The sequence below is a fragment of the Poecilia reticulata genome, chromosome 3 (genome assembly GCF_904066995.2).
Source record: "Poecilia reticulata chromosome 3, P_reticulata-male-v2, whole genome shotgun sequence".
Classification (NCBI taxonomy): domain Eukaryota; kingdom Metazoa; phylum Chordata; class Actinopteri; order Cyprinodontiformes; family Poeciliidae; genus Poecilia; species Poecilia reticulata.
This window is the reverse complement of record NC_088832.1, coordinates 24,541,001-24,551,280: the sequence shown is the minus strand read 5'-3', so window position 1 is coordinate 24,551,280 and position 10,280 is coordinate 24,541,001. Positions and strand designations below refer to the sequence as shown.

The 10,280-nt window shown below is 42.3% G+C and overlaps 1 long non-coding RNA gene across 2 annotated transcripts; it reads right to left on the bottom strand.

Moving 5' to 3' along the window:
* Positions 1–589: 589 nt before the first annotated feature.
* LOC103465464 (uncharacterized) lies at positions 590–6,889 on the bottom strand. Of its 2 annotated transcripts, XR_014086954.1 has the most exons (4): positions 6,799–6,889; positions 6,375–6,516; positions 6,083–6,289; positions 590–2,433 (listed from the first exon to the last, which is right to left on the bottom strand). It is a non-coding gene; the product is annotated as an uncharacterized LOC103465464 (long non-coding RNA). The 2 variants fall into 2 exon arrangements; XR_014086953.1 differs by lacking the exon at positions 590–2,433 and having other exon boundaries at positions 5,927–6,289.
* Positions 6,890–10,280: the final 3,391 nt, after the last annotated feature.

The following is a 10,280-nucleotide window of genomic DNA, read 5'->3' as shown; positions in this document are numbered from 1 at the left end:
CGCAGGCCTACATAACGCCATATGCGGAACTTGTAGCTTCCATGTCAGGCGGCTACAGAGTTGCCTTAATAATGGATGTTGCCTCAGCCCCAACAGCACCTCCCCTAATGTCAGGAAACTGTCTCCCCATTCAACCTGTGCGTCTCCAACTGTCAACTGAAGAAACAGCTGATGAGACATAATCACCGTTATGTGAGATACTCCAAAAAATTACAGGGGAGACCCTTTTACCATCTAAAATATTGACTACCTGACAGACAAACTGAATTTTTATGGCTAAGAGTTTATTTATGATCACATATAGGCATCTGCGTCAATGACACCCTCCGCACAATGAGGGCTATTGTGTTTTCATCTAATTCCAATGGACTTGCACGCAGCTGACATCAAGACGCTCCTGTGGACTCTTGTTCTTGCCTTACCTTTGAGTCCTCCAGTAACTTGTAATATTCTAACTTCCAAGACAACTTCAGTTCCTGTAAAATGGCCTTTTTCTGGATGACTAGAAATACAGGACTGAGGTTGTCTACAAAAATGTTTTATTGATTAGCTCCAATAGACATTTAAATCAAACCAGGAAATATTTAACTGTAATTCAAGATTTTAATTGAATCTCAATTCAAATGTTGATATTTTAATAATGATAAATACTCTATTGTTTGCAAACACAAAACATCTCTGTAGTGAGGCACAGATGTTTTCCTTGACTATTTTCTTTCTTCCTAATATTTGTTGGCTGTTTATCACATTGTGACAGGCAAAGGCATATTTTAAATGTGCCTCTGTGTGTTGCTTGTCTAAGTATCTTGGATGTTTTTGCCAAGTATCTCATATTATTGTAAATGCTATACAGTATATAGTATAGAAATCTGTACATTCGATATAAACAATAACATGGTACTTTTTTGTAAATAAACTTTAAGTGACGTTTTTTTATTAACAAGGTAGAAACCAAAGCTCACGGTCAGCTATGTTGTCACAACATATCATGGCTGATTCAAAAGTTTTCTTTGTCTATAAAAAAGTATATATATATATATTCCCCACCCAGTTAATGATTACACACAGGGGTGAAAGTAGTTTTAAATTTTTGGGGGTATTCTGACAAAAAAAATAAATAAATATATATATGTAAATGACTTATACTCACAAAGAATGAGGTATAGTCCAAGTTTGTCGTTTATTGAACGTTCAGAAACTACAGCGGCTGTGATGCGCCACAGCAAAGATAAACAAAGTTAAAACAACCCGAACAGGTGATCAACTCTAAACCACTCGCACCTTTTTACTCTCCGTCTCTCTAAGCACACCCGTTGCCATGGCAACCGCCTGCGCTCCACAAGTCGACCAGAGATTACGTTAAAAACATAACATTCAGTCCGTTACGATATTAGGTTTTCAGGCTTGATATTTATTTTGCGATCATTAATAAGCCTCCCTGAACACAGCGGTGGTTGATTAGTTAATTTTAAACTCCTGCTCTGTTATTTTGGTAATGGAACCGAAACGCACAGAATTGCGCAACACCTTGTTGAAACAATAATCACTGAGATTATTATGGTTGTTGGGTCATTAATTTGAACATTTTTGTTGTTGTTCTTTCATAAAGTTACAAATGTTTTAAGCGAGCCAGAGGAGGACGTGCTGCTCTCAGCCTCCTGGCTGCGTTCAGTTTGTCACCTAAAGCCGAGATCAACTCAAAACCTTCCGCGATCCACATATTGCACCGCTGCTCTAACAAAGCACGAACAGTTCAGAAACAATATGAAAAGGGAAAAAAAGTTATTTATTAACTGATTAAGTCTGTTTTAGATTGTTCTTGAAAAACGAAGCAGTCACGGCTGATTAGTGGGCGCAGTCGCGGCTGCACAGTTTATCCCACTGATTTTTTACAGCAGTCAGCCGCTTCTCTCTCTTGCAGGTACTGCGAACCTCCTCTAAATCTTTTAGGGGTACGCAGTACCCTGCCGTACCCCCTTACTTTCACCCCTGCCTATGACTGCTGCTTGTGGGGAGAGACATTTCAGTAATCTAAAACTAATAGAAAAAATTAAAGCAATCTACTTGCATACTGTATGTGGACTGTTGCATGTAAAATAGATGAGCAGTAAATATTATACTAGTATCAGTCTTGAATCAAAGACAGCAAGTTGCAAGCCTTTAAAATTGTAAAAAAAATGTATGGGAGTATAAAAAAACTCAAGGTGTGCTGTGGTGGCGCAGGGGTTAAGCACAACCCACATATGGAGGCCTTAGTCCTCGACGCGGCCGTCGCCAGTTCGATTCCCGGCCTGACGACCTTTACAGGGGGGTCCAATCTAATATTTTGTCAGGAGGCCCAAAATTCCTGTCGACGCCTCTGGTTCCAGCTGTCGGCAGAAGCTCAGAAGTGAAGTTAAAAGCTGAATGAAGCTTCATATCAGGCAAAGGAGTCTGAAAACAAAGAATCAAAAGAATTCTGTGAAAAAGGGGAGTTTTAAAGACGGCACTCATCTTTCAGAGAAGCAATCAAATAACTGCAGTGCATTATGGGTAAAAGTGGCAGACAAGTTTGTAGTTCCCATCTGAACAATTCCAGCTCTTGGCAGGGCTCAGAAGTGAGCATAAAAGCTGAACCAAGTTTCATGTCAGAAAAACTGAGTTATAAATGAAGAAATAAAAAATAAACGAATGTGATGGAAAAAGGGACTCCATAATCAAAATTCCAATCTTCAGAATAAGATACAAGCAATAATCCTGCATCCAGTGGAAGTGAGCTGAAGAAATAAAATAAAATATGACCATCCTTCTTATCCTTTTCAAAGAAAGTAAAGCAAGTAATTAAAATGTTCTGAAAATAAAATGAAATACCTTTTATTTATTGGATGCCATTTTCATATTTTAGTTTATATAAACTTGCATTTTAGAACAATGCAAGAACATAAACGAACCATATATTTGTTTAAAACTGTGTATGTAAAGCTCAGTTTGATTAACCATCTGTAACAACAATAAAGAGTGGCACCGTGTAAAACTTTTATGATGGAGAATCCAGAATTTCTTGAAGAACTTGAGGAATTTTATATTAGAATTGAACGAAGGATGTTGCGCGGCTTAAACGCAGAAGAATTAGCGACTGAAATGGCGGAATTAATGATGAAAATTAAAAGTTTTTATCATTTGGACCAGTCAGAAGAAAATGAGATATTGGAGGCTGTGAGGGAACATCTGAGGCCAGAAGTGAGGCAGCAGAAGCAGCGTCCATCCTGGAATATGTGGACCTTCTTGTCTGATTGTGGGGAATCTTTTATGAGCGGCTTCAGCTTTGGCTTGGGTTTTGGTACAGCTGCAGGCATTGTTCTGGCTGTGTGCAAACTCCTTTCCTAAGCACTCTTGTGAACATGGATGGTGCTCTTGGGACGTGGAATGTCTCCTCTCTGGGAGAGATTGGGAGAGGGGTTCCTGCCTCAAGTGGAGGAGTTTAAGTATCTGGAGATCTCGTTCACAAATGAGGGAAAATGGGAGCGGGAGATCGACAGGTGGATTGGGGCAGCGTCTGCTGTGAAGCAGGCACTGTACCAGTCTGTAGTGGTGAAGAGAGAGCTGAGTCAAACAGCGAAGCTCTCGATTTACCAGTCGATCTTTGTTCCCACCTCATCTGCGGTCATGAGCTGTGGGTCATGACTGAAAGAACGAGGTCCCAGATACAAGCGGCCGAAATGAGTTTTCTCCGCAGGGTGTCTGGGCTCTCCCTTAGAGATAGGGCGAGAAGCTCGGTCATCTGGGAGGGACTCAAAGTAGAGCTGCTGCTTCTCCAATTTGAGAGGAACCAGTTGAGGTGGCTCGGGCATCTGGCCTCCCTGGTGAGGTGTTCCGGGCACGTCCCACCGGGAGGAGACCCCAAGGGAGACCCAGGACACGCTGGAGGGACTATGTCTCTCGGCTGGCCTGGGAACGCCTTGGGATTTCCCCCGAGGAGCTGGGGAAATCCGGCCCGCGGGCCGTAGTTTGGGGACTTTTGTTCTATAGAGTCCTTTTATGTTTAATTTACTGGTGTCATCGCAACTGAACTAACAGGCGCCCGTGAGAAAATGAGCGACCGACCGCGGTTCTAGTTACCTGAGGCATAAAGCTACTGTACAAGAATTGCTGCAATTTGTTCTTATGTACAGATTCATTAATATACTGTCAGTTATCAGCTATGAAATTAAACTGTTCTGGAAGTTGTTGGAAAATAATATGGTTATGTTCAGGAGTGAAATTAGTTTTAAATTTTTGGGAGTACTATGACAAAAGTATAGTATATATATATATATATATATATATATATATATATATATATACAAAGTATATATAACTGCTTCTTTGTGTGCTTTGGAATGCGGTTTAATTTTTTTGCCAAGCGATAAAAGCTGGTAGCTCTTGAATTGCTACAAAATGGAGCTATATTTCCCTCAGCCTATTGACTGACAATGTTGACAACTTGAGATGCCATGAGACCTAAATCCTGAACATCATGGCATGGATTGCATCCCAGTTTTTCATGTCTGGCATATAACCATTCATATTAGCTTTTAAACTGGTTCTATTGATCCTGTGTCCAGACAGAGGGATAATCAGTAGCCCAGCTTCATGACCTGTTTGTTCTGAAGATCCTGCAGCTTCCACTCCTCTTCCTAACATGGCGCCTCCTCACCCTGACTCTCATTCTGACAGGAGGAACCACAGAGCTCTGTTAGGTTAAAGCTCATCTTCTGAAGTTGGGATATTTTTCCTCCAACAGGTTCCAGAGGAATCACCTCAAACCAGATGTTGGACTGGATTTTATTTCACTGTCATTTGTGAATGTTAGAGCCTCATTTTCAACAGTGGATCTATAAAGGTTGAAAAAGGTTATTATTTTGGAGAAAATCTCATCAACATCAATATTTCCACTAAATAAGAAGCAAAAAACTAAATTGTTTGATAAAGGACAAGCCTCTCAGACTCTGAGCTCGACCGCACCAAACTTTTTTATATTAGAGAATTAATTTAATTTCACATAATTATTGCGGAAGAAGCCATTTGTTTGTTAAATACTTCATGAAACATATATACCGTGTTTGATGTTTGTTAGTCACAAAGAACAAGGTAATTAGTCCAAGTTTGTCGTTTATTGAATGTTCAGAAACTACACAGCAAAGGTAAAACAACCTGAACAGGTGATCAACACTTTTTACTCTCCGTCTCTCTCTGTCATTTAAGCACACTCGTTGCCATGGCAACCTCCTGCGCTCCACAAGCCGACCAGAGATTACGTTAAAAATACAACATTCAGTCCGTTACGATAGGTTTGCAGGCTTGATATTTATTTTGCGATCATTAATAAACCTCTCTTGAACACAGAGGTGGTTGATTAGTTAATTTTAAACTCCTGCTCTGCTATTTATTTAGATAATGGAACCGAAACGCACAGAATTGCGCAACATCTTGTTGAAACAATAATTACTGAGATTGTTCATTGGGTCATTAATTTGAACATGTTTAGTTGATTTTGTTTGTTGTTCTTTCATAAAGTTTCATAAAGAGCCAGAGGACGTGCTGGTCTCAGCCTCCTGGCTGCATTCAGTCTTTTGTGCCGAGATCGACTCAAAACCTTCCGCGATCAACGTATTGCACCACTGCTCTAACAAAGCACGAACAGTTCAGAAACAATATGAAATGAGAAAGAAGGTAGTCATTAACTGATTAAGTTGTGTTTTAAATTGTTCTTGAAAAACTAATCAGTCACGGCTGATTAGTGGGTGAACTCACGGCTGCACAGTGAACCCACTGATGTTTTACAGCAGACAGCCGTTCACCTCTCTTGCAGGTGCTGCTTCCCCCGCTAAATCCCGCTAAATCCCGTACCCCCTCACTTTCACCCCTGATTATAAGTGGACCCAAGTGCACCAAGTGAGAGACGTAGTTAATTTAAGAATATTTAATGGAAAAACGAATAATCAAACTTACAAACATGAAAAAAAAATCCAGGGAACAAAATAAGTGCAAAACAAAGACAAATTGGAGACACAGGTAGATCACAAGGAAACCAGGAAGAAATGAGAAAAGTGACTAGACGAACCGGCAACGAGGTGCTTAAATACTGGAGGTTGTGAGCTTCAGAAAAGACCTTGGGTGGATGATCCATCGATCCATTTTCTTACACCATTGTCCCAGTGGGGTCAGGAGAGGTGCTGGTGCCTATCTCTAGCAGAAGGCGGGGTACACCCTGGACAGGTCGCCAGCAACACAGGCAGGACAAAACAACCATGCACGCACACATCCATACCTAAGGATGGGTACAGAAACCAATTAACCCAACAGTCATGCTTTTGGACTTTGGGAGGGAGCCGGAGTACCCGGAGAGAACCTACGCATGCATTGGGAGAACATGTGAACTCCATGCTGGGAATTGAAGCCAGGACCTTCTTGCTGCAAGGCAACAGTGCTATCAAGTGCACCACTGTGCAGGACCTGGGCTGATGAGCAGGTGTGAGTGGAGGGAGTGGAAGCAGACTGTGAAGGGATAAAGAAAGTGGCAAAGGAAAGGGGGGAAGATTACACAAGGAGAAACAACCAAAATACAAACACAAAGGAGTAAGGAGACTAAAATAACCTAATTAAACAAGAACAAAGGAAAACTACAAACAAGAAATAAACATAATTAGAATCACCAATGAAGAACAGATGTGGAAAACAAGGCAGAATTAAATGGAAACAGCTAAGAAACACCAAATGAATCTGAGGAGGATGCCGGCGAACAGCAGCCTTGGAGGACGCTGGCAGCAGAGCTTGTACCTTGGTGGGTGTTGGCGACAGAGTGGGAACCTTGGGGATGCTGGGGATGTGTCAAGTCCTGACCGACCTCCTGAGCATTGTCGCAGGTTCTGTCGACCTCCCAGCCAATCTCCTGAGCCTGGCTTGGAGGTCAGTGGGACCTACGACACTAGCAGTTGAGCAAGTACCTGCCGGCGGCAGAACAGGAACCGGGAGGCCAATGGAACCCACGACGAGATTACACTTCTCTATTTATAAGTACCCTGCTTGAACCCAGTACCTCAGGTTGTTCTGCACATTTTCAGAACTGTATTGGTGAAGCCTCTGACCACACGTCTGAATACTCCTCCTCCTGCTGACTGGCCTGAAACAGACTGGCTGTCTTCGTCAGTTTCCTCTTCAGATAGTTGCTCCTCCAAGACCCCCAGTCTTTCGTTCAGCTGTTCCACTTCACGCTGCAACATTCTGTTTTCTTGAACGTAGGCGGTGCTTGTCAACTGCAGGACAATGCGATTTAGCTTCAGGTCTTTGTTTTGCTTTTCCAAGATGGTGTTTATCTGGCTGCGGATGTCGTTTTCCTCCTGCAGGGATGTGTAACCCTCCTCCAGTTCAGTTTTGGTCTGCTCCAAGACAGTGTTGTTCTGCTCCAGGACGGTGTTGTTCTGCTCCAGGACGGTGCTTTTCTGCACCAGGGTGGTGCTTTTCTGCTCCAAGGCTGTGTTTATCTGTTCCAAGGCAGTGTTTATTTGCTCCAACACAGTGATTTTCTGCTCTAGAGTGGTGCTTTTCAGCTTCAAGGCAGTGTTCTCCTGCTCCAGGCCGGTGTTCTCCTGCTCCAAGGCAGTGTTCTCCTGCTCCAGGGCGGCGTTGATCAGGTTCAAGGTTGAGTTATCCTGCTCCAGAGCGGTGCTTTCCAGCTTCAGCTTCAGGCCGGCGTTCTCCTGTTCCAGGGTGGTCTTTTCCTTCTCTAGGAGTTCCATTTTTTGCTCCAGGGTGGTTTTATCCAGCTCCAGAGCAGTGCTTTTCTTCTTCAGGGTTGTGTTCTGATACTGAAGGGAGCTGTTTTTCTCCTCCCAGATGGTTTTTTTCTCCTCCAGGATTTTCCATTTGTGATCAAGGCTGGTGTTCTTCATTTCCAGGTTAGCATTTATCCACTCATATGAAGCATTCTCCTGCTTCAAGATGGTACAATACTGCTCCACGGTGGTATTTCTATGTGCCAGAGTGGTGTTTTCCAATTTAAGGGCAGTGTTCTCCTTCTCCAGGGTGTTGGTTTTTTTCTCCAAAATAGTGTTTTTCTTCTCCAAATCGCTGTTTTTCTTCTCCAGGGCAATGTTCTCCTGCTCCAGGGTGGTGCTTTTCTGCTCCAGGGTGGTCTTTTCCTTCTCTAGGAATGTATTTTTCTGCTCCAGGGAGGTGTTTTTCTGATCCAGGACAGTGCATTTCTCCCCCAGGGCGGTGATCTCCTGCTCCTGGACACTGCTCATCAACGTGAAGGAGATTGTTTCCTTCTCCAAGACGGTGCTTTTCTGCTGTAGAGTGGTTTTTTCCTTCTCTAGCACTGTGTTTTTCTTCTCCAACACAACATTTTTCTTCTCAAGGATGCTGTTATTTTCCTTTAAATTTTGATTTTCTTTGATCAGATTTTCTAAATCCTCATCTTTTTGGCTAATCAGTGTGTCTTTTTCAAGTACAGCTTTTTCCAAAGTCTGAACTTGAATCTTCAGCTCCTGGTTTGCGTTGAGCAGTTTCTGTGTCTCTGTAGACATCATTTTTACTTCATTCAAGATGTCTTGAAGCTTCCGGGTTTCTACAGCTAAAGTCTGCTGTGTAATCTCATTAAAAGAAGACGCCGGGCTACTCTGACTCATTGTTAGTCTTTCTATAGATAATCCAAAAACTGCTCAGTACGTGTCTCTTACCTTGTAGAACTTTCGCACTAACTCTCTTGTTAGGTGACAATCCTTCTACTTGCTTTCCCACTTCTATGACCCTTTGTGATGTCATCAATTCTCTTTGTGACATCAATTTGCATGATGTCAAAAATTGATGTCACTACCTCAGCAGAACAACTAGAAAACTACTGAAGTTTGTATTAAAACAAACTTTACAGCAGTTATTCAGTTATTCCAAGCAGACCAACGGTCAGGAAAAACACAGGACAATGTATGTAATTGAGTGAAGGTTGGTGTACCAACTGTGGACTGGTTAAAAGCTGTCAACCATACTATCTGCCTCCAGAGTTTACTGCAGTGTTTGCCACCATTGTTTACACTCTGCCGGGTGCTAACGGCAACGAAGCATCAAAGGGGCTGTATGACACCATTAGCTCACTGCAGATGAAGCACTTGGAGGCATTTTACGTGGTTGCAGGGGACTTTAACCATGTGAAACTGATGGACACTCTACTCAGTTTTACCGGCATGTCATCCTTCTTACACTCTGTATTGTGTTTACACCAACATTCACGGTGCGTACAGAGCTCTTCCTCGCGCCCATCTTGGTCTCTTCGACCACTTGTCCATCCTGCTGGCGCCAGCATATCGTCCGCTGATGACACGGATTAGGTCAAGGAAGAAGAGAGTCACTATGTGGCCCAGGGATGCAGACTGTGCGCTCCAGGACTGTTTTCAGTCCACAGATTGGCAGGTGTTCAGAGAGGTGGCTCCTTATGAGCAGGGGTGAAAGTAGTTTTAAATTCTTGGGGGTACTATGACAATAAATAAATATGTGTGTGTGCTTCTTTTCTTTATGTGCTTTGGAGTTTCTGTGCTGGTGAATTTTGAGATGCCACGAGACCTAAATTCTGAACATCATGGCAATGAGTGATCCTAGTTTTCCATGTCTGGCATGTAACCATTTATTTTAGCTAAACTAAAATAACTAAAATCTCCAGCATGGGGAAGTGGAATGAGCTCAACTTTTCTCTACACTTTTAAATCAGTTCTATTGATCCTCTGTCCAGACAGAGGGATAATCAGTAGCCCAGCATCATGACCTGTTTGTTCTGAAGATCCTGCAGCTTCCACTTCTCTTCCTAACATGGTTCCTCCTCACCCTGACTCTCAAAATTAAACTAATTTAATTTCACATATATGTGTTTCACTGAATTATAATTATCGCGGTAGAAGTCATTTGTTTGTTAAATACTTAATGAAACATATTTACCGTGTTTGATGTTTGTGTGGATGACTTTTACTCACAGATGAACGAGATAATTAGTCTCGTTTTTTGAATGTTCCGAAATTACAGCGGCTGTGATGCGCCAAGGCAAAGGCGCATGTAATGGTAAAATACAGGCGCAAGGTAAAATAACCCTTTTACCAGGGATGAAGCACACCCATTGCCATGGCAACCGCCACGAGCCGAGCAGGGACTACATTAAAAACATAACATTCAGTTTGTTACGATATTAGGTTTTCAGGCTTGATATTTATTTTGTGATCATTAATAAGCCTCTCATGAACACAGCGGGGGTTGATAAGTTAATTTTAAACTCCTGC